The following is a 25888-nucleotide window of genomic DNA, read 5'->3' as shown; positions in this document are numbered from 1 at the left end:
TAGTATTCAATTTGCAAGAGCAACAAGAATAGCTAATTTAGCCTTTACAGTATATTTTTTTAGTTAAATGACAGGATAAAACCCAGTTCTTAAATTCAGGACTGTCCTCGGTTTCATTTAATCAGTGCATAAGGTATACTGGTTGTATACCTTCCCTGCTTAAACAAATAGTGTTTGTGACTGTTCTGGGCCAAGGTGCTTGAAGCACCACAGGTCTGGCAGGAGTTTTCTGAGAAAAACGAGGCTTACACATAGCTTGAGTTATTGGTTTTATTGAAGGTTAGTGACCCACCCGCAACGGGGAAGCGTTGCAGTCACGGAGGTGGGGAACCCAGCACACTGGAGCTTTGCTGGGACAGAGTCCGACGGAGGGGCAGACAGTCAGTATTAATAAGCTTTACACAAAAACAGCTCATGAATATAAAGTTAGGTGCTTCTTAAAGGGGGGCTTTCTACTACCTGGCAAAGGGCCTCGCAAAGCAGCTGTCCTTCAAGAACTATCTCCTACAATAACAAAGTAGCTGTGTCCTTCAAAAACTATCTCTATCTCACAATAACAAAGCAGCTATCTATGTCCCACAGTAACCTCTCGGCTTGAGAAAGCGGAAATTCCTGGCTAGGCCGTAAAAAAGTCTTCTACAGTCCCTTACACTCCTCCCCTCGCTTTCTCGAGCGATGCTAAGGACCATGAGAATGCAGTGCGCAGGGAAAACTGCACACAGCACTGGGAAACTAGGTCATGGCCGCAAAGGCGGCAAATAAGGCCAATAAGTAGGCCTTGAACAAGATGGGCGGCCCAACCCCGTAACGTGAAGAGCCAGGACGAAAGCCAGGTGTCCCCTTGCTGTTGGCAGATCCCTACCGCCAACTGACGGAGTCATTATAAATCGGCCTCAATGGAGGGCCCAGCGTCCGTCACATTAAAGCAGCACATACCAGCAAACTCCTGGCGCGCATGGCCATGTCGGAGTAACAAATAATCAATAGCTAGCCTATTTTGCAGCATTCCCTGGCGTACCTCGCCCTACTCGTGTGAAAGGAGTGCGAGGACTGTAGAGGTCAGGTTGATAGCTTTCACGACAGCACACGCAAGATGTTCCACCGCATGATAATTATGCACCACCAACGCAGGAATGCCAATCAACGAAAAAGCAAGGGCCGCAGCTTTGGCCTCGGAAAATAATGTCACATCGGCTTTACAGGTGGAGTCAAGAGGGATGGTGTCTCTCCGGTGGCGGGCAGAGACTTGTGAAGGATGAGGAAAAACGAGGGGGGCCACATGGCCAAGGGCACAGGGGCCCCCTGAACTATTGGCTGGAATGAAAGAATAAGCGGTCCTGCCACATAAGAGAAACCATCCTGTGGGCAATTTCATATGCCCGTATGCAAATGAAACCTCAGTGCTTTCATTACAGATTAACTCCACATTGGTGTGATCTGCCCCAACGTGCCTGGCATTTACAAAGAACATCCAAAAAAAAGGCAACAGTTACATTGGCCAGACGAAACATAATCTAGATGCGTCTATTTATTCATTGGGTGGGACCCAAAGCATACAAATCCATATATGTAATAGTCTTATCAATTGTCTTCAGTAAAGAATAGTGCTGCACGAGGGTCAGGTCGGTGCAGACACCGATGAAACAGGTTTCCATCACGGCACCCACAGCATACGTATGCGGTAAGCAAAACGATGTTGCATTAACAGCACTTTGGGCTAACACCAACCAGGCGTTCACGGAGGAGGTGGCAGCTCCTTCAGCGGTGAGACTCATAAGGAGCGCTGTGACAAGCGGGAGAGTGAGACCATGTAAGGATAGTCTTCCCCCTCCGGGAGTATGTATGCCCATCCTTCCCCGGTGGTAAGGACTACGGCGGCTTGCGATTCCTGCTGCGGTACCGTCCACCACACATTAACCAATATGTGCCACTCGGTCTCGCTTGGGGCGTTGGTTTCTAGGCCTGCGGGAGGTAAAGGAAACAGGTTACACAGGGCCTCCCCTCGCTCCCATTGCAGTGGCTCTGTTGCAGCGCTGATGCAAGAGAGGGGCCCAACGAGCAGTCCGAACTTAACCAATACGGGGTATAAAATCGTAAGCCTGAAATCAATGGAGTGATGAAAAATAAGCGTGGTGGCTCACATTGGAGCTGCGACTGAGCGGACCAGGGGTTCACCTCCTGTCCGGGCTGCAGGGCATAAGAGTGTGGTGCATAAAAGGTAATTACGCCTTGCGCGGGATCGATCACACGCGGCGCCTGTATGAGACTCCCCCATAGATGGGCATGTACAGCAGGGGGAAAGACAAGACGCTGGAAGGGCGTCTGGCCACCCAACGAACGAAAGTTGAGTAGCCAGACAGCCTGCTCCAGCATCCCAGACCACCTGTGGAGCGTATGGGTGGGGGTGAGGCGACGGATCTGATCCTTCAAGAGCTCGTTCAGGCGCTCAATAAGGCTGCTCGCTGTAGGCGTATACGGTGCCAGTCCACTGCCATGTCTGCAGCCCAGGTCTGTAAAGTGGGTTCCCTGGTCGCTCTGTAGAGTGCGTGGAGCTCCATAGTGGGAGCACAGTTGCTGTAGTGCAGCCAACATAGTAACTGCGACTGCGATGGTGCTGGGATATACAAACAGCAGGCCAGTATATATATCCACAGCCGTAAAGGCATACTGCCAGCGCCGCTCTTGAGGCAAGGGGCCAATATAGTCCACTTGCCAATCCTGACAGGGACCTGCAGCCCTGCAGCAATTCTGCTGGTTGGTCCCGGGAGGGCAATGGGCGCCAAGCAGGAGCAAACTGGGCAACTGGCATGAACCGTCCGACAGGCTGCCAAGGGCAGGGATGCGCCTTGGCGGAAGGGCCATGATTTGCGTTGCTCGGGCTCCTTGGTGGCCTCCTTCCACATTGTACCATTACGCCAGCTGCAAGACCTCCCCCTGCGCCATGGCATCGGCCACTGTATTCCTGTGGGCCTCGGAGGTTTTAGCCTTTGTGTGGGCGTCTACATGTCGCACAGCCAGAAGGGCCCGTTGGGCATAGCGGAGGAGCTGCTGCCAGAGCACCACTTCCCACAGGGGTTGGCCTGCAACTTCCCAGCCCTTCACCTCCCACGCAGTTATCCAGGTCCGCAATAAAGGTAAACCCGTGATGGGGCGCCCTCAATTGCTAGGGTGGCAGCCCGCAATTCAGCCCACTGGCTGGAGCCGGCCGTTCCCCAAGCCATTGCCATGACATCTGCATAGGGGGCATAGGCTGGCCCGCCATTGCCTGGCTCCCTGCACTGTATAGGAGGCTGATCCGTCCGTGAACCATGCATGTCCCTGCTCCTCGGTGGACAGTTGGTCCACCGAGGGGGCCTCCTCTAATGGAGAGGCGGGCACGGGGTCTTCCACTGGGGGCAGCTCCTCCGTGAGGGAGGGCATATGCTCGAACGTGACGGCCCCCGGTAACAGGGCATGTGGGTAGAAAGGGAGGGCCGGCCCAGCAGCATGCACTGTTGCAGGTAATGCTTCCGCTTAAAGTAGGTTGCGCTCTGTGCAACCCCTGTCTGCATTTGGGCTGTTTCTGCCCGTACCCAGTGCCCCAGGGGAATGGGCGTGCTCACGATGACCGAGGTGGGGCCTGTTACGCGCTCAGTATCCTGCAACGCCCAGACCACCGCCAGGATCTGATTTTCCAAGGGAGTTTATCCAAGGGGGTATCTCCTTCAACATACGGGACCAGAACCCGATCGGTTCCTTTTGCTGGGCCCCTACCTGCTGCCATAGCCCCCAAGAGGCCATGTCCGCCACCGCGGAGACCTCGAGCTCGAAGGGGACCCCAGGTTGTGGAGCGTGGAGCCGAGCATGAGTGAGCAGGTCCTCTTTACACAGGTCAAAGGCAGTTTGATGGCTCCGCTGCCATTGCCAGGGTGCCGCCTTTCATACTAAGGCCTGCAAAAGCCGCGTAAGGAAGGCTAGATGAGGAATGAAGGCAAGCCAGAACCCAAGTAGACCGAGAAAAGCATGCAACTCTTTCTTCGTCTGGAGTGGGGGATAACCCTGCACCATTTGTTGCACCTTCCGAGGAATTTGCTCATCTGGTCCCACCCACGTAATACCTAGATAGACTACTGTATGAGCGGGGCCCTGTATTTTCTGCGGGTTCAGAGTCCATCCGCACGCCTCCAAGCCAGTAACAACTGCATGTAACGCATCCGCCACCAGTTCACAGGAAGAGCCGGATACCATCACGTCGTAAATGAAATGGTAACAACGGGCCACGTCCGGCAGCCGTATTCGGGCAAGGCCAGCACTCACCAACTGGTGGCAAAAAGTTGGGGAGTGCTTCCAGCCCTGTGGCAGAACACAGAAAGTATATTGGCGGGCCTGCCACAAAAAGGCAAACTGCTCCTGACTCTCGGGGGCAATGGCGATAGAAAAGAAGGCATTCGCGAGGTCAATTACAGCATGCCAGGGCAAGGCAGCTGCTGCGATGTGCTCAATCAGGGTCACCATATCCAGCATGACCACCATCAGCGGAGGGGTGACCCTGTTCAACTCGCGATAGTCTACCGTCATACGCCAAGTCCCATCCGGTTTCCACACTGGCCAAAGGGGGCTATTGTACGGGCTTAAGGTGGGCCGAATAATCTTGTCCTCTAACAGCACGCTGATTGTCTAGGTGATCTCCCCCTCCCCTCCAGGGAGGCGATACTGTCGTTTAGATACTACAGCAGTTGGGAGAGGCAACACCACAGGCTCCCAAGGAGGGGAGCCCCGTAGGATTGTCAATGCCCGTACCTCCCATACCCGAGGCGCACTTACATACCGGGGATGTCCGAACGTGAAGAGGCCTTACTGGGTATCCACAGAGCGACCCTGCAGGACATCGATGCCCAGTATGTATTCTCCAATAGCAGCCACCAAAACAGTGGCCCAGAACGGGGGAGCCTTCCCCAGGGTCACAGTGACAGTAACCTCATACGCCGGGGTCTCCGCTCCTCCGAGGCCTTTAACGACAGTGGCTCGGCCCTGGGTCTGCACGGAGTGCAAGATGGTGACTTCAGCGCCCATACCTATCAACGCCAACACGTGTTGGACTCCTCCCCTCGGCCAGCGAATTGCTAGGGGTACGTGGGGGCATCGGTCCTCAGCCTCCCTCCCGTGTGTGGCTGCCGCGACACCTGGAATGGAGGACCTGCCACGCCCTCAGTATGGCCGCGGCAGTTTCCACTCGGCTGGCGGAGCAGAGGGCTCTGCGGGCTTGGTTCGCTCCACACTCTTCTCCCCTTTTCCTCCGGCACTACGTTTGGTAGGAGGCAGCTGCATCCACCGCTTGTATAAGTCCGCCGTCGGCTTTCCATTGATTTCCTCACGAGGGACACCGGCCTGTAAGGGATCTAGCCACAAGGTCTTCCGGGGCACCCGCAACTCCCCTTTTTCCTGTCCCCCCACCTTGCTGCCCCTTTGCAGCCCGTATGGCTCTTGGCCTAGCACCTGCCAAGATGGCTTCCAATTGCATAAGGGTGGCTGCCAAGTCTCCCATGCACCCATTCTCTGCCATGACGACGGCGAGGAGGGAAGGTTTTAACTCATCAGGGGCCAGGTGTAACACTATGGCTTTAATCGATTTTGTCACTGGTACATCGTCCAGCCCCATCTCCCCGCCCATGGAGACAGCCCAGGCTATTCCCAAATGACGGAGGGCTTGCACCCCTTCCGGAACGGTCTTCCAGGGTGTGTGCCTGTGCCTCCAACTCCCCCACCGAGGGCTAGGCCTCCTCCACTGCAACCGCCAGCCAGCGGTACAACAAGATGTCTTGCCCCCCCGGCCTGCGGCCACGGCAGGTTTGCCAATTGTGCACGTACCTGAGAGCCTTGCAATAGGACCCCCAACTGTTGAAATTCATAAGAAAGCAACAAAACCGTATTACCTGCATTGTCCCAGACCCTCACAAGCCACTGCAGGACGTTCTCCCCGGGCTTCTGTCGGGATGTCTGCACAATTTCCTGCAACTCACTCGTTTTAAACGTGCGGACAACTTCTGGTTGTAGGGCGCCTCCTTACACCCACAACTCCCGGACTGGGCGCGCCAGAGCCACAGCAGGGGACTCCTCCCCCCCATCAGAGGGTGAGGAGTCCCAAATATTCCCATCCCAAGTCTCGGGGTCTCAGGAGGGGGCAGTGGTCACCGCACGCACCTGGGCGGTGGTGACCGGCTGCCGCCCGTGCCTGAGGCGCCTTTTATTCACTACCCGGGCAACCAACACTTCGCAGTGTCATGTCGGCTCCTGGGCGCGCTCCGCCTGGGAGGTGACAACTTCTTGAGCCACGGCCCGGGCCTCCATCTGCGCCGTGCATTTCTGAGTCTTCCCTTCCAGTGCCCGCTGTAAGCGGAGCACCTCCTCATCCTGGGCCCGGACGGCGGTCAGGCGGAGCCACCCTAGCTCCCCCATCACCCGCCGCTCCGTCCCAGAGCGCCAGTTCGCTTGCAACCAGTGTAATCCCTCAACCAGCTGCACGGGCGTAACCCCCCGCAGCCTGTTGAAACTCCGGCCAGTCCGCCAGGGCAGCCCACCCGGCCATAACCCGCGCTACCAGCCCCCAGCGCTCCATCAAGGGCCATCCGGGTATGCGCTGTAGGGACAGTGACGGCTTCCCCAATTCCCCTACCTTCAGCCAAAGCGGTATCACTTCTCAGAGTACCCTGCTCGCTGCGCCAAATGTTCTGGGCCAAGGTGCTCGAAGCACCACAGGCCTGGCAGGAATACTTTGAGAAAAACGAGGCTTACACACAGCTGTGAGTTATTGGCTTTATTGAAGGTTAGTGACCCACCCGCAACGGGGACTCCAAGTGTTGCAGTCACGGAGGCGGGGAACACCGGAGCTTTGCCTGGGACGGAGTCCGATGGAGGGGCAGTCAGTCAGCATTAATAATCATTACACAGAAACAGCTCATAAATATAAAGTTAGGTGCTTCTTAAAGAGGGGCTTTCTACTACCTGGTGAAGGGCCATGCAAAGCATCTGTGTCCTTCAAGAACTATCTCTATCCCACAATAACGAAGCAGCTATCTATGTCCCACAGTAACCTCTTGGCTCGAGAAAGTGGAAGTTCCCAGGCTAGGCCGTAACAAAGTCTTCCGCAGTCCCTTACAGTGACACAGGGATTTTCTTTTAAGGAACTTAATTTTGCCATTACCTCAATAGGATAATATTCCATTCTGTTTTGACGTCAGTTATAGCCATGTTATTTCACCAATTTAGTGAAGCTTTGTGTCTGACTTCGTACTGACTTCTTCATTGGAGATGAGTTCTTGGTTTTTGGTTTTTTTTCCTAATTGCTATGGTGATGGATTCTAATACCAAATCTTAAGAGTGAAACAATTTTTTTGTTTAATAACTATTTTAATGCTTGCCAAAAGCACTTAATTTGAGCATCATGACACCTGCTGGAGGCCCAGGAATGTGTGGCTGCCAAATCACCACTGCACCATATCCCCGCCTCACTTTTTTTTCACAAGCACACAGAGTGGACATGTTGGAGTGGGGGTTAATATTGCTTCTTAGAGCCTTAACTCCCATAGTATGGCAGTATATTTCTGGACATGTCTTGCATTTCGTTCCTCCCTGGGAGTTAGGCCATCCATACAGATTTGCTATGGGGATAGAATGGAGCTTCCTGCAGGCTCCCAGGAACGAGAGAGCAAACCAAGGGAAGACAACTCTCTCTTGCTGCTTTCTGGGTTTTTCTCTGCTGTTCTTCAGTGTTTCTCTCCATGCATCACAGCAGATGGACTATAGGGAGCTGGATCATTATATTTCTGTATGCATGTAGTGCACTAGTTGTTGTTGTTGTTGTTGTGTTAACAGAGTAGCTAAATCATTCCAAAACAGCATGTATAAAGATGTTTTTCTTCTTCCTCATTCCTATCCCTTTAGAAGTATAGTATTCACATCGCTTTCTGTGCCAATGATGAGTAAGTTGATGTTACCTCATGGCCAAAGCTACCATGTCTGTCTGCTGTCCTAAGTAAATTGTGTGAATGTTTTGGTGGTTGTGGCCAATTGGAGACCATATAAAAGAAGTGCTCTGAAATGACAAATAAAATCTGAGTGTGGGGTTAGCTCTGGGTACTCAGAGCCATGACTGAACAGTCTGAGTGTGTTTTCCAGGTCAAAGCAGCTGGAGAATAGCTAGACAAGGATTCCTTCATATGGGGATTGGGAAGTAATTAAGGATAAACAAAAAAAAAATCCCAAACTCGTCATATTCATCGTCAGTGAGCATTCTGTAAATAAACACCTAATGAGTGGCATAGCCAGACAATTAGTTGGCTGTAATTAACAGCTCATAAATACATAACTTATGCAGGGAAGTTGCTAATATAGCAGGCATTCAGTGTGGGATTTGTGACAAATTGACTATGCTTTGTTTGCAATTTTATTTTATATTCTATGAAGGTGATTTGTTTAAACCAAGAACAAAATATCTCTGAGAGCAAAACATTTCCTGTTTCTTGCAATGGATTTTTTTTTATGGGCCATTGTATTGTAAATTGTGTTGGTTGGTCAATTTGTTCTTGCATTTAGCAAGTGTTTGGAAAAAAAATACACTTACCCACTGATTATTTAGCAAGAGAGAAGTTTTCCATGGAGGAAAAAATGGGTCCAAGCCATCATTTTCTGCTCAGTATAAAAAACTTTTCCTATGGATCATAGTTTTCACTGCTGTCCACAGAGTGAATAACAGCTATGTCTTGGTAGTTCTGCAAGTAGTGCAAAACTACCTCATCAGTTTTGCTCAGCTGCTGTTTGGGAAAGCTATGAGCAGTAAGCACACAAACCCCTGCACACCTATCTTTCACATCCACCTCTGGCGGGTCTAGTCCTCCGTCTAATAAGTGACTGGTAAATTATTCAAGCTCTGTCAAATATTCATTCATTTTCCAGAGTTACTGAAGACTGACATAAAAATTTCTTAGAGTAATCTTAAGGAGACTCATCTAACCAAATTATTGCATCTTTCAACGGTGTCGCTTGGCTGCATTAATGTGCAACAGAAATAAAACTAAAACCTGGTATAAACTGCACTTGTGTTCTTGGTGTCTATCCCCATGAAATGTGGAAACTCCAAAAATGCTGTATAATCCCTACACGTATATTTATTACCATCCAAACAAATGGTAGATCCCAAGCTGTTTAACTTCTTTAAAGGTTGGGGGGGCGGTATGATTTGGAAGGGGTGGAATAAGAGAAAAGCTGTTCATTGTCCTGAAGTAGTGGGCAGTGCAAGAGTTATAAGTGACCTGGTGCCCTAAATAGAATCCCCCTCCACAGGTCATGGATCCAACAGCCATTCCAAAACCGATCCACTTCTGGACCCATTGTTATAAAAGTGACTTTTTGAGGGAGATTCTTCAAGTACTCTTTCTTTATGAAGACAGGTTTCAGAGTAGCAGCCGTGTTAGTCTGTATTCGCAAAAAGAAAAGGAGTACTTGTGGCACCTTAGAGACTAACAAATTTATTAGAGCATAAGCTTTCGTGAGCTACAGCTCACTTCATCCGATGCATCCGATGAAGTGAGCTGTAGCTCAAGAAAGCTTATGCTCTAATAAATTTGTTAGTCTCTAAGGTGCCACAAGTACTCCTTTTCTTTTTTCTTTATGAAGTTAGACAGCAATACTTACTGTGCCATTGCTTCCCTTTTCCAAAAACAAAACATCTTAAAAAGGGTGTAACAGATCTTCACCACAAGTTCCTGGTTGTGTCACTGTCTTCTGTTTTGAGTCAGATATGCTTCATGTGCATTCCCCCCATGCCCCTCCCACCATTTTTTTGTTAACATGAGACTTAGAAATATTTCCCTTTCTGAATGTTTTTTATGGGATGTAAAGGGCTAATTTCTTTAAAATATGATATATAATACAGAATACACACTTACTAGACGGATGTGAACAAAGCACTCATTGAATAACAGTGCAAAGATTAAGGTTCAAATATACCACCTTATCTTTCTCTTTGCATGGTACATTGCTTTCTTTAATTATGTGGTGATGTACTATAGCCTTGATCCTGCAAACACTTACTTACACACACCCCCACACACACACACTTTTTTCATTTTACTACTTCGAGTAGTAGTAATAATAGTACCTAGCTGTTACGTAGTGCTTTTAGTTTTGGGACTATTCATGGTAGTAAAATGGAGTATATGTGTGAGTGTTTGCAGATTTGGGGCCCATTTCCCTAATGTACATTTTTTTTCTACACCCATAACTTTGTAAGAATGACAAATATTACATACTAACGTTAAGTTCATTATCAGAATGTTATCTAGAAGACAGAACTTATCATACAAGGTTATAATACAGCATGTGCTGCTTTTTAAATTTATCACATATTTACTAAGGACCAGATTCAAAGCTCTTTTGAAATGAATGGAACAGCTAAGCAGGATATTTTCTCCTTTTTTTACACCAAGATGGTACGTCTCTTAAAGACAACATATGGTATCTCAATATGTTAGAAAAGCTCTCTGAGGAAATAACTGTAATATGTTAACAGTGTAGGTAGTCTGATATTTCATGTTATTTTTTGTTGTATATATGTATATCTTATTTCTGTTTCATGTGAGCTATGCCGAAACTGTATTAGTAAAGTTTAAACATTACTCTTACCAATTATTGGATGCATTTAGTTTACAGTATTTATTTTTAACTGAACAAGTTAAACCTCTTAAATTGCTTTTTTCAATATACTGACATACAAATGTAGCTTTTGGTCAGTTTTAATTGTATTGCATTATAATAACCTTATTGTAAAATAGTAGGAGTGGAAGTGGACCTGATGATAGTTATGTAAATTACTGAAACAGTTCACTTATGCAACAGTGTATCTTTACACTGGATATGAAAGCTGCAAATGAAGAAAGGGTTGAAAACCACCGGGCTAAGTTATTTTCCCTCATGAATTGCTACATAGCAATCATGTACTCTGTTCATCTGCCATGTTCAAACAAGGAAGTTCTTTAGCTAGTGAAGAGCATAAACTAGAGATCTTTGCTAGAATGATGCATCCATGTTACCCTACCTTGTTTACTTTGGAGGGGGGAAAGGTGCTGCCGTGTTTTGTTTTGGATGAATAGAATATAGTTTGCATTATTACACCCATGATACTAAAATCCTCAACATGATTTGTTTCATAGATCTTAATAAGGATTAAACATCAAGCTAAATTTGAAAAAATCAATCTGGTAGTTATAAAGTTATCAAGAGTAATAAAATGGCATGTTTATACCAAAGGTGTCATTGCTAACTTAAACAAAGAGAAATTTTTCTACTGGGATGTTCACTGGCAAATATTTAAAGTCTTTTTAAGATTTAAAAAAGAAGTCAAATAGCCTTCACTACTTATTAGTGACTAGCTAATTTTGATTGGAAGTTTAACTATTTTTAAATGATCCTCCCTCTTGGAGTGGGATGAGAAACATAACCCTCACATTATTGGTATTTGTATTACTTTAGTGCCATGAGGCCCTAGTCATAGACCAGGACTCCATTGTGCGAGGCACTGTACAAAAGTAGAACAAAAAGATGCTATTTGCTCCAAGGAGCTCACAGTATAAGTATAAAATAAGAAACAACAGACAGATGGAGAATTATAAGAAAACAATATTGGCCAGCATGTAAGGCAATGGTATCAGCACGCTAATGGCTACTTGGGTTTTGCTCAAACATTTAAAAACAAAACAAAAATCTTATTAGGCGCAGAGCTAAAGAATGAAAAACTTGAGTTTGAAAAATGAGGTTAAAGCATTCCACCTCCTACATGGGGATTGGGTATTGACACACCTATTGGGAAGTTGTGTATGACTGGCTAGATTGGGCATGCGCGTTTGTGAACATTTGGACCTCAGTGTTTTCAGAAAGAGGAATGACCTGACAATGTTGGTGTAATAGAAATATAGTTGAATAGTTAATTAATTATAAGGGGTCAGACATTCCTTTTAATTGCTTATGCAGCTAATAGAAGTAGTCAGTCTGGGTCAGTTTGTTTACTGTGGCCCAGAACCGTGTGTGTGTGTATAGATTTGTTCCAAAGATGTGTCCTGTCCCTGACTCTACATACCATGTATTTGATACATCCCCTTATAAAATAGGGTTCTGATACATTCCTCTTCCTTTCTCTTCCCCCTCCCCCTGCTATTAAAATTTTGTAAGACTTTGTTTTACATTAGTTGGATGCTTATTAGGTTCTATGGCACAGTGACTTTTGACACACACGTATGAAGCAATAATAGCAGTTAGTAATTCAGGTTAGTTTTGAACACTATTTCATGAGGAGGGTGGTGAAGAACTGGAATGGGTTACCTAGGGATGTGGTGGAATCTCCATCTTTAGAGGTTTTTAAGGCCTGGCGTGACCAAACCCTGGCTGGGGTGATTTAGTTCGGGTTGGTCCTGCTTTGAACACGGGGTTGGACTAGATGATATCCTTAGGTCTCTTCCAACCCTAATCTTCTGTGATTCTATGAAAGGACAAGGAGTAGGAACCAGTGGCCCTATTCTCTTGCATATTGGTAGGTTTGAAAGAATAAATAACAGCCCTTCATTTGTGATGCATTAACTGCGGTTTTTTCTTGACCTCAGTGGGAAAGATTTGTTGGTCAGTAATTGCTAAAATATTTAATCACATATTAATCACACTGTCTTAGATGAAAGTAGAAGCATGATTGCACAGCTAAATAAATCCCTTTTTAGTAACAATAAGGACATTTAACAAAACTGATTAATCCTTCTGGCAACAATATGTTGTAAGTTCTTATATTTTGACTTTCCTTTTTCCTAAGAAGTCATATTTATGTGCTTTTAAAGAGACATGCCCCAACTTGAAAAATCATATGTCTGAAAATGTTGTGCCTGTTGTTGTTGTTGCAGGTAACAACTAGATTATGAGAGTGGAGAGATGAGAGGGAGAAAAAACTGCTTCTATTTACTCTGTGTGTTTGACAGCCCTTTGCGCGTAGCTAGTTCCACTATGATGTTGATGGTCATTTGCACTTCCCCTCTTATGTTCTGGTATGGTGACCGTACTCATGCCTAGAGTTCCCTGACCTCTGCAAGACAGCATTATACTCATAACTGCAGCAGCAGTTTTGAAACTGCAGACAAGGCAGGCAGGTGTGTGGGGAGGAAGGAAAGGGTGGGCACCAGCATGTTTGGTGTTTCTCTTGCGGCCCACCAACTCTACCCTGATGGAAAGACATTTATAAGCCTCAGAAGGGGAACAGAAAACCTTATTTAAAAAAAAATAGAGCATCCTTTGTGTACCTATCAGACTAATTATTATTTAATTTAATTAGTTTCAAAAAATCAAGTTGACCGTATCACTTTGTTTTTGTCTTTCTGCTCTAACTATGTATTACAGGGGAAAAAAGCAAGTAGAAAATCTTCCATCAGAACTATATCCTTTCAGTGGTCTCTGTTAAAAGGAGCTCTCTTTTGCATTAAGTATATTTTTCTTTGGTTAACGGAATATACTATATATTTATCAGAACTATTTATTATCTCTAATGCACTCAGCAATGCAATATACAGTAAAGTGAAAACAGTGGCAGTGAATGTGAGAGCTCCATTCTTTCTGTAAAAATATCTTTTGCTTCAGTAAAATATTTGTTCAGTTCATACATAAATCTTTCTTTTAAGCAATGTTAATTTTATATGGATGCCAGTTTCCTTGTGACACAAACATTCCTTTTTATTCGGAATGATCTAGCAACAGTATAATTTTTCCCGGTGGCAGAGGATTTTGGGTCTGAGAGTGAAAATAAATCCCCTCTGTTCCCCTTTCCCTCTATCCTGGTGCACACATCTTATTCCTTGGCCTTCATCTGTCTTCAGCTAATTTTAAAGAGCAAGATTTGTCCTAATTGTGATCACGAAAAGATCCTGTATATTGTTAGCTAAGCTTCTGGTCATCATTTCTTTAACAAGTCATGTGCTCTATTGAAAAATACTATAGTCTATTGAAAGACTACATTTGATAGACAGTAGCTGTACATAGATCTCCTAAGGGTCCAGTAGCTGTTAGACCCCTCTCATTCTCTTGCACTTGTTGGGAATGTCCTTGTCAACACTTACCTCTCTGGCCAGCATGTCTTTACATCACAGGACACTTTTTTAAAAAACCTTGGATCAGCAACGCAGTAAATGATTAACATCTACTTCAGTTTCCTTTGTGATCACAATAAAATTCCTGGAGGAGTTTCAATTCAATATCCCTTAAAATACTTTAGTGTAAGGAGAGGAAAGATGGTGTCTGCTGTGAAATGCTCCACTGGACTTAAAATAAAAACAAGCAAACAGAAATCTAGTACAAGGCTCAAGGGTAATAGTAAATGGTTTCAAAAGGAGGGAGGTAAATGAAAAGCTACATCTCTTGGTACTATGGACCCCTGCATCTTGTCTGACTATTCAGTCTTGTCTGTAATACTGAACCTATAGACACCCTGTACATATTAATGACCTGGAAGATTAAGGTGTGCTGATTTTTCAGCTCACATAAAGCTAGGAAAATTAACATTTCAGCTCACATAAAACTAAGAGAATCAAACAAGAGAAAGAGGAGAGTGAGCCCAGAGTTTAGGGGAGATAATGGTAAGCATCACTTGAAAAGTATTTCAGAGTAGCAGCCGTGTTAGTCTGTATTCGCAAAAAGAAAAGGAGTACTTGTGGCACCTTAGAGACTAACAAATTTATTAGAGCATAAGCTTAATGCATCCGATGAAGTGAGCTGTAGCTCACGAAAGCTTATGCTCTAATAAATTTGTTAGTCTCTAAGGTGCCACAAGTACTCCTTTTCTTTTTGAAAAGTATTGGCCATGTTGTTTAGAAAACCCTCCAATATGTGGGGAAGGGAAGAATTAATGGTCAATAATAAATATATAAGCAGGGTATCATTCTGTGCAAATGGAGAAGCTGGGGTGCATTTCTCCCTTTAAAGGCTCTAAGTACACTGGTTGGTGTAGGATTTATGAATAAGGAGTTTTTTCATACCTATCTTTAAAAATATATGTGAAGTCAAAGACTTGTTTGGAGAAGATTCCACACATATTACAGCTTCCATTCTTTGTTGCAATGAATGAGGGACCGAGCTATGGAAATTGCTGAAGATCTAATTACATTTTGAACTGCATATTAGTAGCATCCATGTAAGTCAAATCAAGAATTCTTTTTTTCTGCTGTGGGAGGCAGATTGAAATAATCTGCTGTGTAAAGTTGTATGTTTGGATACCTGTGCCAGGCACAAGCCCCAGTGAGTGAGGGTTTGTTTTTCAGTTGGTTTACAAAAGAGATTGGATTTGCATAGTGCCATTCATTACTATAAGTGGCATTCTTCAAGTGTGACATTTTTAAGGATTAATAAAATTGTGGAGAATAAATTGTAGCAAGAAAGATCATTAACTGTTACTAGCTGGTGGCAGGCTGCTTAAATAAATAAATAAATGGGAAGCCAATGATTTTTCCTGGAGTATTGATTAAATATCCACAGTGACAAGACTTTCTTTTTACCACCAAGCAGCCCCTGCTGAGTTTAAAGCTGTACTGTGGTGGCACCTGTTAGTACTGCTGTAGTTTTGGGGATTGGGTCTTGTTTGTCCTCCCCATTTTTTGTGGGGGTGGGGAAGAGAGGAGGGGTGTTCTGACCGTCATTTCAAATCTCGTCTCTCAGAAAATTAAATGCAAGATGCTAAAGTAAATTATTAATTTCATATTAATGAACTATTTATATTTTTATGTTGAGTGGCAATTATTTAATAGTTAGCTATAACTTTTTAAATGGATTTGATACTGCCACTTGGGGTCGAGTGTTTAAGTTATCAATATTTCTGCATTTTAAACAAAATACATGCTATGCCTTTGCAGCAAATCCATTTTTCTTCGCATGTTTCCTCCCTCCCAGGCACCTACATTTCATAGTGTGAATTAGCAGGCACAGCAGGAGGAAGTTAAGGCTAACTCTACACACCCTGATCTTGGAATGTCCTTGCTTATATTATGTGTGTCTTGTAAAGCCCACCTCCCTTCTGACTTTTGGAAATGAATTTAATGGAATCTGTGAATGCTCAGGCCATTAATGCTAGATTTACATAGTGTGTTTCTTGTTTAATTTTTGGGGAAAGGTTGAGACCTCCATCCCTGTCAGATTAAGTAAAGGGAGAGTCCTCTTTTTCTTGTCAGATTTCCTTTTGGGAGCAACGCCTCAGCAGATCACTGAAATAAGAGGTCAGTTATTCAGGCAGTTCAACTCCATAAACTCTTCTTTACTGAATTTGTAATTATTTTTTTTAAGAGCTGTAGCAAAAAGAATGGGTGTGAAGGGAGCATTGGATAGGATTAAAGGCCTTGGCTGCTGCACAGCTCAGCCACCAAGGTCGTCGTCTTTTTTTTTTTTTTTTTTTTTTTTTTTTTTCTTTTTACATCAAGGAAGAATAAAGGTAATTGGAGGGGGGTGGAGGGTTAAACCAGTGTTAGTCTCTCCTTTCCTTTCTCTTTTCAAAACACACACTACTCTGGCAGAGCCCAAATGTAGTGTTCAAAAGAGGTTGCACTGCTACCACCTCTTGCTTAATCTTTAAGCCCAAATACCCCAAGAGCAGAGAATAAAGGACACTGTCTATGTGAAATGTAGTTAATGGCCTTACAGACAAGCTTACCTTTTCATCCGTCATTCTCCTCCTTGAGACCCACTGTACTGAGATGCTTACAAGTAACTTAGCCAGCCATTAATGGCCGAGTAACAGTGCAGCTGGGTGGTGAGTGTAAATGTGCGTGCGTATGCATTTATATAAATACTGCAAAAAATGCAGCTAACAAGATGGCAGGGGTGGGGAAGGAGCATGAGAAGGGGAGAGAACTAAAGTGGACCTTTATAAGATTAATTGTCTGGATTACTCTGCTTGTTTATATCCTTCTCCCCCAACCATAGTTGGTTTATGTTTTATATAGCACATTTTGGATTCTACTGTAATTAGTCAGTTTCATAGGATAAGTTAAATGTAGCTTCTGCCTCTGGGCCAACTACCAATTTTTATATAGTTAACAAGGATTAACTATAACCATATAGCACACTTTCAAACACAGCTGCCCTCAGTCTCTCTGAGGTGTAAATTACATTTCACAGCGTGTGTTTCCACTTTCTCTAACACAAGGCATTGTTAGTATTGTACTGTATCCCACCTCACTCGTAGCATTTCTTATAACAAAAATGTGGCATCTCAGTCGCAAGCAGCAAGGACTAAATCTTGCTCTTTTTCAGGAGATTTGATCATAATTGTAATTCAGACTTGCTGAAATTTTCTGAATTTTCATACTTTTTAAAATAAGAATTTAATTCAACCATTTATTGGGGGCAGAAGAATGCCATTTTCTAACCATCATGATGGAAGTAAAAGGAATGGAGCTGTGAGTGACGGGTGCTGCCTGAAGTGGTGCTACTTGCCTTATCTAGAAGGGCTGCAGATCTTGTGTGTTCCATGTTTGCACAAGGAGCACTTATAGTCAGTGTAAATGCCAAACCCAGTTTCTAAGCAAATTTGACATCTTTTGCTGAAACACTTTACTGTATTAGATTTCCTGTTACCCTCTCCTGACACTGACCAACCCTGATTTGTTTCCCGTGAATATAAGAAGCTGTCATAGTACACCCCAAAAACTGAACCAGTGACCAAATGATATATGGCCTGGAGACTCCTAATATGGGTGGACAGAGGGCTCTTGTCATCTTCCATTTTGAGACAACAATGATTACCTCTTAGACTTCCTTGATATACATAGCACTCCTCTCCAATCCAGCCAAAGTGATCTTTCTTGACGGTTTCAGACCACATTACTCCACTGATTTCCCTTTGCCCAATGTATCAAGTTTAAACTGCTCGTATGTGCCTTGAAAAGTCCTGCACTATTCCTACATTTTTGATGTCTTTTCTCTTCACATTTGTCCTCTCCTTTTGTACTTTACCAGCTATATTAGTCTCAACATACCATGCATTTCCTACTCTCCATTACTTTCTTCTTTCCTCATCCATTTAGCCTCTTGTGAAAAAGTGCACCACACTCCTCATTCGCAACTTTCCTAAAGCCCCATTTGGTCTATGAGACTTACAAATTTATAAAAGGTGGAGATGTGGGGGAGGGGAGTGTATCAAATATTTTTAACCTAAAGTGACTCCTTCCTCACGGTCTTGTGATATGTCTCGTCTTTGTCCAGCACCTAGATTATAAGATCTCTTTGGGCAGGAACTGTCATGAAATGTGCATTTTATAGAGTGCCAAGCTCATTTTGGTGTTTAACAAATAGTTAGTAGTAAACTGTTCAATATTTTTAGTTTTATGAAGCTGATGATGCCAGAGCTGTTTTCTCTGGGAGCTGGTAGACTGCTGTTACCTCGCTACGCAAGGTGATCACATTGAGACTATAAACTTTGGACCATTAGTGTAAAAGGACACATTACAATGAATTACTGTATCAATATTTAAATTGCTGTTTTCTATTGATTTTAATTGTCTTAGATATGTAAATGAAACTGTGATGGGCAAATTCACTTATCTTTACATAATGATTAGTCATTTGACCTTTTTTTTTTTTTTTTACACTATTATGAAGGAGCATTGTTGCATTTAACAGGCGAAATGAGATGCTGTTAAGACAATTACAGTAGATCTTTAATGGAGAAAAGAATAATAAGTAAAAGTAATGCATATCTTTTTACTTCTGGGATGCCTCTAAAGATCAGCTCACTGTTCTCTTAGAGGTTTCACAGTAATTGCATTGTTAAGAGGTTTTCTCTCAGTACTACAGGGCATGAAAGGATCTTTGCATATTTTGGGGGGGAGGGAGGATATTTAATGGAGATTTTTGACCCGGGGCGGGAGGAGGGAGAGTCTAACTTCACAGAGATGAGAATGCAGCCTGGCATCCTGTATCTCGATTTAATAAAGCAACAATTTTAATATCTTTTTTACAACCCTACCAATAATATAAACCTTCCTGGCAGAAATACTTGTGTCGTAAAGTAGCACACCCGGTCCACATGCTACCCTTTTTTAAAAAATGTATGGGAACGATTAAATGTAACAATTACAGGTAGTTATGTAATTAAAGACTGTATAAAAATGCACAAGAGCAGAATTAGGATTACATGGGCAACCTTAATATTTGGTATTTCCTGTCTTTTGAGTTCTTTCCTCTACATTCTTTTCAGTTTTCCTTCTTACACAAAATGCAGGAAGGAAGTAATCCTGACATGGATGAGAAAAGAGAAAAAGTCTCTGAACTATTTTGCTTTTTATGACAGGTTTCAGAGTAGCAGCTGTGTTAGTCTGTATTTGCAAAAAGAAAAGGAGTACTTGTGGCACCTTAGAGACTAACAAATGTATTTGAGCAAAAGTTTCCATGAGCTACAGCTCACTTCATCCATTCATGCATCTGATGAAGTGAGCTGTAGCTCACGAAAGCTTATGCTCAGATACATTTGTTAGTCTCTAAGGTGCCACAAGTACTCCTTTTCTTTTTGCTTTTTATGACTCCATTAACTCAACCACAGAAGGATTATTTTTCATTTTAAATAATCCGTTTCTTGAGACCATGGCAGTAATAAAAATCAAATTCTAGGGCTTCCTATACAGTTCCCAAAATGATGATGTGCATCCACTAGAGCTAATTCAGTTTAAATTAATGTCACTTTTGTATCTTAAAACATAAAAATAATCTGATTTTTCTGTACTTAGAAGTGCCTGGGCATGGCACAAATAGAATAGCATTGTTGAGCAAGATATATTGTGTTTATGGTGAAAGACCTCTTCTTGGATACACCACATATGTTATCTTCCTCTTTCATGTCCAGCTGGAGTGGCTTATGCTCAGAAAATTATTATACTGAATAATTGTACTAGCTGCTAAACAAAAACTAGTGATTTCCTTAAAGTAGCTTCGTGTTTGTTTCCCTCAAATAGTTTTTTAGCATGTGCTTGATTGGTCCTCAGAAAAATAAGTTTTTTTTTTTTCTAGCATTGATTGAATGCTAGAAAACGTGAGCAGCATTTTGATTCCCGATTCTTTTTTTTCTTGTTGTCAAGTAGCTTATACTCAAAAAAACCAGCCATTTATTTATTCATGCTCTCTATCTCTGCCCTGTAGGAAAGTATTACTAACTTTAAAATGGATGAATACATACTGAAAATTTGACAAGTAGTGAAAGCATATCTGCATTGAGGTCTTCCTGCTTATGATCACTATCTTCACAATTCCATCCACTTTAAACAGCCGTAGATGGCTGTGCTGATCACATCCAGTTTGAATCTTGTGCATTTTGCCTGTTATTTATTATATGTAATTGAATATTTACACTGGCTAATTGAGGCATGGAGGTGCTCAAAAGTGTATAGTATATCAGGATCCCTGTCAAAGCATAGAAGATATTAGGAATGATGGGTAGCATTTCTTTCCTTACTATACAGACTTACTGCTGTAACACGATTCTTCTTCAGCAATTGCAGATCTAAATTATACATCTTTAAGCAAACTTCCATATTAATGTTAACTTGATGCATATGAAAGAAATAGTACTTGAGAAGGACTGTACAATGAGAAGCCATACATGGAAAACGCATTATATATAGAATAATGTTCCATTCTTTTTGCTATCACTATGTTTAATCATCTTTCTGTGTGTGCTTTCTATTGATTCTGTTTTGCCCTTACTTAATATTCATATACAGTCTGTGTGGCTCCCCTCCCGCCGCCGCCGCCAAGGTGCTAGATTCCACATGTAGGTTTTAAGCCCTTACCACTCTTCTCGGTTCAGGGGGATTCTGATTTCGAGTTCTAGTTTGGGCCGTTTAGCCTGGCTAAACTACTGAAATTTGGTACTTTACTTCCACAGGTCATATGGAGGAAAAAGGAGTTTAGATTCTATGCTGGTAAACGCAATAGGTAGATCTGAAAAGGAAATACACTTAGAGAAAACAGCCATGTGGTTTGGGTTTTTTTTTTGTTTTTTTTTTTTTTAAAGAGTCCTGTAGTACCTGCATCTGGGGTTTTTTATAACTGCCTTTAGAGAAGCCTGTGTCTTTTTATTACGTTAATTATAACTCTTATCCATTTTACTAAGGGTTTATCTACATTTGAAATGCTATAGCTGCAGCTGCGCGGATGTAGTGCTTCAATGTAGGCACTGCCTATGCCGACAGGAGGGGATTCTCCCATCGGCACAAGTGCTCCACCTTCCCTAGAGGCAGTAGCTAGGTCAACAGAAGAATTCTTCCATTGACCTACGGATGTCTATACTAGGGGCTAGGCTTGCTTAACCTATGGGATTTTTCATACTCCTGAGCAATGTATCTGGGTCTACCTAACTTTTTAGTGTCAATAAGGCCTTACTTGACCATGACAGAGTTAATCTTTTAAGCATAATATACAATGAAGCAGTCTACTATATCCCTATCAGATCTCTGTACTGCACTGCAGAAGTCTTACATAGTTGTCATTTCACGTCACAATGAATCCATTTAATCTCAACTGTAGGTGTCCTTATAAGCACCTACCCTTTCTCTTTAGCACCACTGTGAAGTGTTGAAATAAACAGGATGGTTCAGTTGTACAGCTCTTTTTCTTTTTTTTTAACTTAAAACTGAACTGTATCTACTAACTATTACTTCCCCTTTCTCGCTTCTCCCTTTTGTGGTATTCTAGATATGGGTCTGTGGTGAGTTAGTAAGAAGAGTCTTGAATTAATACAGATGAAAAGTCATAGCATAAGACAGAAACTGAGCTATAAGCTAAATTATCAGCATTTCAACGTTAAAATTTGCTGTCCGGCGCACTTTGCACTTTTGTTGTATGTGCTGTGGAGGGATACTAAAAGTTTGAAAAAGTGCCTGCTTTAGAACAACAAATCCTGTATAGTGACAAAAGATTACAGAAGTATCTATGATGGAGGGGTAATTGGAAACTCCAGAGCTGCTCTTGTAACAACCTAATATCCATAGTTGCTATCTAGTAGAGTTGTGAACCTCTACTTCTATCAGTATTTCTGCACAGAGTCCCATTGAAGTCAATGCAAAGTAATAGCAAAATTGGGACTTTAGACTCTAAATGATTTGGGGCAGGGATTGTCATTAATGTCGTACAAATTCCAGTGCAGTGGGGTCCCCAATCCTGATCTGGGCCTTCTGGTGCCATTGCCATACAAGTAATAATAGTGACTGATAAGTCTACTTTGGAGACAGTCAGTTCTCTCTCTTTGGGATATACATAGCACCTAATTCAAATTTTTCTCTAAACAACTTTTAAGATAGTTTGTACATGGGCACCCTGCTTGGAGTGCTGTTCAGCACCCAGTCTAGCTCCTCATAGAACAGGAACATTCTAAATGAGTTATTGGATTGGTAGTTGTGGTCTTTTGCCCAGCAGTATATGTTCTTCAGGGATTTTGTCTTTTCATGCCACCAAACACCAAAGCAGGCCACGTATACTTTTTGGAGGTAATTTGTGGTCTGGAATGGGTAGACAGACACACAAAAAAGGCTATGGGGGAATTTGGGGATGGCATTGAGTGATCTGTGAGCTTTCAAATGGCCTGCAGATGTGTCCAGACAGGAAGCAATAACTCGTGCCAGCAGCACTCGATCTTCAATCTATATCCTCTGACTAGTCAGCTAGCTCAAGGTTAAAGCCCCACTACGCTCAAACTAGAGATATTTGTGTGTGAATGAGAGTCAAGTTGGGAGAAACATTTTAGTTATGACTGTGCATTGAAGACCTACCCTAAAGCAGTGTCTACTCAAGGAAGGAGCAAAGGGTTGAAAGTAGGGAGATGTAGAGAGTTGTTTTGTCTCAGTTTCCCCATCTGTAAAATGGGGATAAGAACTCTCTTCTCACAGTGGAGTTAATTTCATTAATGTTTGAAGTTATGGTGATGGGCACCCTACATAAGGAAATGTATAACTTCATGGTCAGTGGAGAGTTTTGATGATGTACAATAACAACGGGTACACTCAGTGAGGATAAAAAGAAATATTGAACTGTAGTTTTCTATACTATCGATCTTCTCTTAGGTAGTTATAGCCCCCATTACCGTAGTATCTGAACACTTCAAAATCTTAAATATATTTTGCCTTTCAACACCTCTGTGAGAGGTAGGGAAGTACCATTATCCCCATTTTGCAGATAGTCTCTCTCTGCTTCAGTTACCTAAATGACTTGCCCAGCATCACACAGGAAGTTTGTGATGGAGCAGGGAATTGAACTTGTGTCTTCCAAGCTATCACTTTTAAATACTAAATCTTGAGGATTTCCTGAGGACCATCTGTTCTGTATGCTGAATGACATAGTGTGTGATCAATACAATTAACGAATATCAAAATGCTTACATACAAGGAGGATGAATTAAGGTTGCATGGACGACCTAAATTCTGGCAGAATTTTGCAGTTTTGACTGCACTTCTGACAACTGAATATCCATTGTTGGCTTTTTAGGGGTCAAAGGGACCCCGGGATATAAGTGCCCACAAGCAGAAAATATGTTAAAAGACATGCAATAGGAAATGAAGGTTGTTTTATGAGTGGTCTCTGCAAAGGAAAACAGATATAGTAAAGCTCAGTTGAAAGGTTCTGGATCCAGAAAGCCTCAACAACCAATGGGAAGGGAGATTGGGATTATTAAAGATACGATTCTGGGATAAAAAAATCAAGCTCTGCAAAAAGAAGCTAATGTATTTCTTGTCTTCAGCAACTAAGCTTGACTTTTTTCAGGATTCATTAATGTTTTTCTTGCTATTTTTCGATTCAGCTAATGAGCTCCAAAAACCAGACCAATTTTTCCTTCACTAATCCCAAGGTAACTTTTCTTGGCAGTATGTCCAGTCACATCATTCTTGTTCTGTGCAGGCCGCTCCTTCATAATAATTCACTTTAGCCATGCCACACATAGTTATTTATCCTAGCCATGCTCCCAGTATGACATCTCTGGCAATTCTGTGAAAGCAGCAGTACCACACTTCTTTAAATACTTAGAAAGGAATAAATACTGTTTCTTTAATCAGGAAAAATAGCTTGCTCTGGCAGTATAGGTTGGAATATGTGGCTTTTGCAGATACTAGTGTTTGTTACTGATAAAGTATTAGTTCTAAACCCCGCGGTAAACTGGATATCACTGTTGCCATAACTGACTTGCCTGATGATAAGGAGCAATGAGCTTTCTGCTTCCTTATTCATTGCCTTCAATGAGAATATTTGCCTGAGTAAAGACAACAATATCAGGTGACTGAGTTCTGGTTGTAGAACTGTAGCTCCTTTCTAACAGCACTCTGGTGTCTGTGAGTGACAGGTAGGTTTCATTGCCCTTAGTGGAGGAGAGAGAAGCTATTTCAAAAAATAAAATTGTTGATTGGCTTAGTAGGTCTCAAAACTTGAACTAGTGCTATTGTAGGCTTCTGTGAAAATAGTTGGGTAGAATAAGGGGCTTATGTGGATGAAAGAGGGAGCAGGTCCAGTCAGTTTGTAAAGCATGCCAGAAATCCATGTCATTCTTTCCTTTCTCAGACAGTCAAACCTGCTCTGTTGGTTTTGGTGTGGCAGGAAAGAAGTCCATAACCTCTGTCTCTCTTCACATGTGCACTTCCAAAATGATAGATGTAAACCAGTGTTGAGTTTCACTGATCCATACTAAGTTGAAAACCTGTGTTTCAGGATAGGTTATGCCCCAGGTCAGTTGGGGGCAAATACTAGCTACTCTTACCAGCATTCTTAAAATAATAAAATCCAAAATTGTATTAACATTTTTCTGGAGAACTGAAATGAAAGAGAAATTAGAGAAACCTGGAGATCCATATGTAGTTTCTTAAACACAGAATTCCTGGAAACTCCTTGGCAAATATATGAACTTGACAGTTGTACTTTGTCACTATTTTAAATGGACACAGTTTCTTATTGCACTTAAAGGGGGCTGAACTTGGCACAGAGGCAGATGGATAACATAAAAGTTACAGAAGTGCCTGCCAAAATCGTGCTGCACAAAGAACAGAAAGCAGGAGAGGGATGTGAAAAGGAGAACAGAGAATTTCTATCAACGCTAGCTATGCAGCAGCCCCAATTGATTGATCCTTTTGCCAATGCCGCAGATTGATGGTGTATCATGTGGTTACCCATCGGCCACTCAGCAGTTAGGTTAAATTTAATTTTTTTTAAACACTTGAGGGGACTTGAGGGGATATGCCCTGATTCCACCCCCTTCCCCAAGGTGCCCGGAGCAGAGAGCGCGCTGCGGCTCCGCTTTTACCTCTCCCTCTCCGTAGCAAGGGCTGTCAGCTGATCGGCTCCAGGGAGGGAGAGAAGGACTGGCAGAAACCCAGCATGCTGGTGGAAGAGGCGGGGAGGGGGGCAGCTTGCCTGCCCTGCAAAGAGAGAGTGGTGGGCAGGGGGCGGAAAAGAGTGGTCTGGGCAGGATTTTTAGTGGCACGCTGCTGTCCTGGATCCGGCAGACAGCAGAGTGCCATTAAAAATTGTCTCGCGTGCCACAGGTTGCCGACCCCTGCAGTAGAACTTCAGTGTTACGAACACCTCAGAAACGGAGGTTGTTTGTAACTCTGAAATGTTCGGTTTCAGAGTAGCAGCCGTGTTAGTCTGTATTCGCAAAAAGGAAAGGAGTACTTGTGGCACATTAGAGACTAACAAATTTATTTGAGCATAAGCTTTCGTGAGCTACAGCTCACTTCCACCAAATGCATCCGATGAAGTGAGCTGTAGCTCACGAAAGCTTATGCTCAGATAAATTTCATAGATTCATAGATACTAAGGTCAGAAGGGACCATTCTGATCATCTAGTCTGACCTCCTGCACAGCGCAGGCC

At 43.2% G+C, this 25888-nt stretch overlaps 1 protein-coding gene across 6 annotated transcripts in view; it reads left to right on the top strand.

Moving 5' to 3' along the window:
* The window catches only part of DAPK1 (death associated protein kinase 1), a 136631-nt gene that overhangs the window by 10111 nt on the left and 100632 nt on the right, over positions 1-25888 (top strand). Inside the window, exon 2 of one of the 6 annotated variants that reach the window (XM_043514291.1) lies at positions 15943-16097. The exons of the other annotated variants lie outside the window; for them this stretch is intronic. The gene's annotated coding sequence lies outside the window, so the exon portion shown is untranslated. The remainder of the gene's footprint in view (positions 1-15942; positions 16098-25888) is intronic. 6 annotated transcript variants of the gene reach the window in all.

Source organism: Dermochelys coriacea, chromosome 5, assembly GCF_009764565.3.
Source record: "Dermochelys coriacea isolate rDerCor1 chromosome 5, rDerCor1.pri.v4, whole genome shotgun sequence".
NCBI classification, from domain to species: Eukaryota; Metazoa; Chordata; order Testudines; family Dermochelyidae; genus Dermochelys; species Dermochelys coriacea.
The sequence above is the reverse complement of the archived record's forward strand: the minus strand, read 5'-3'. Positions and strand labels throughout refer to the sequence as shown.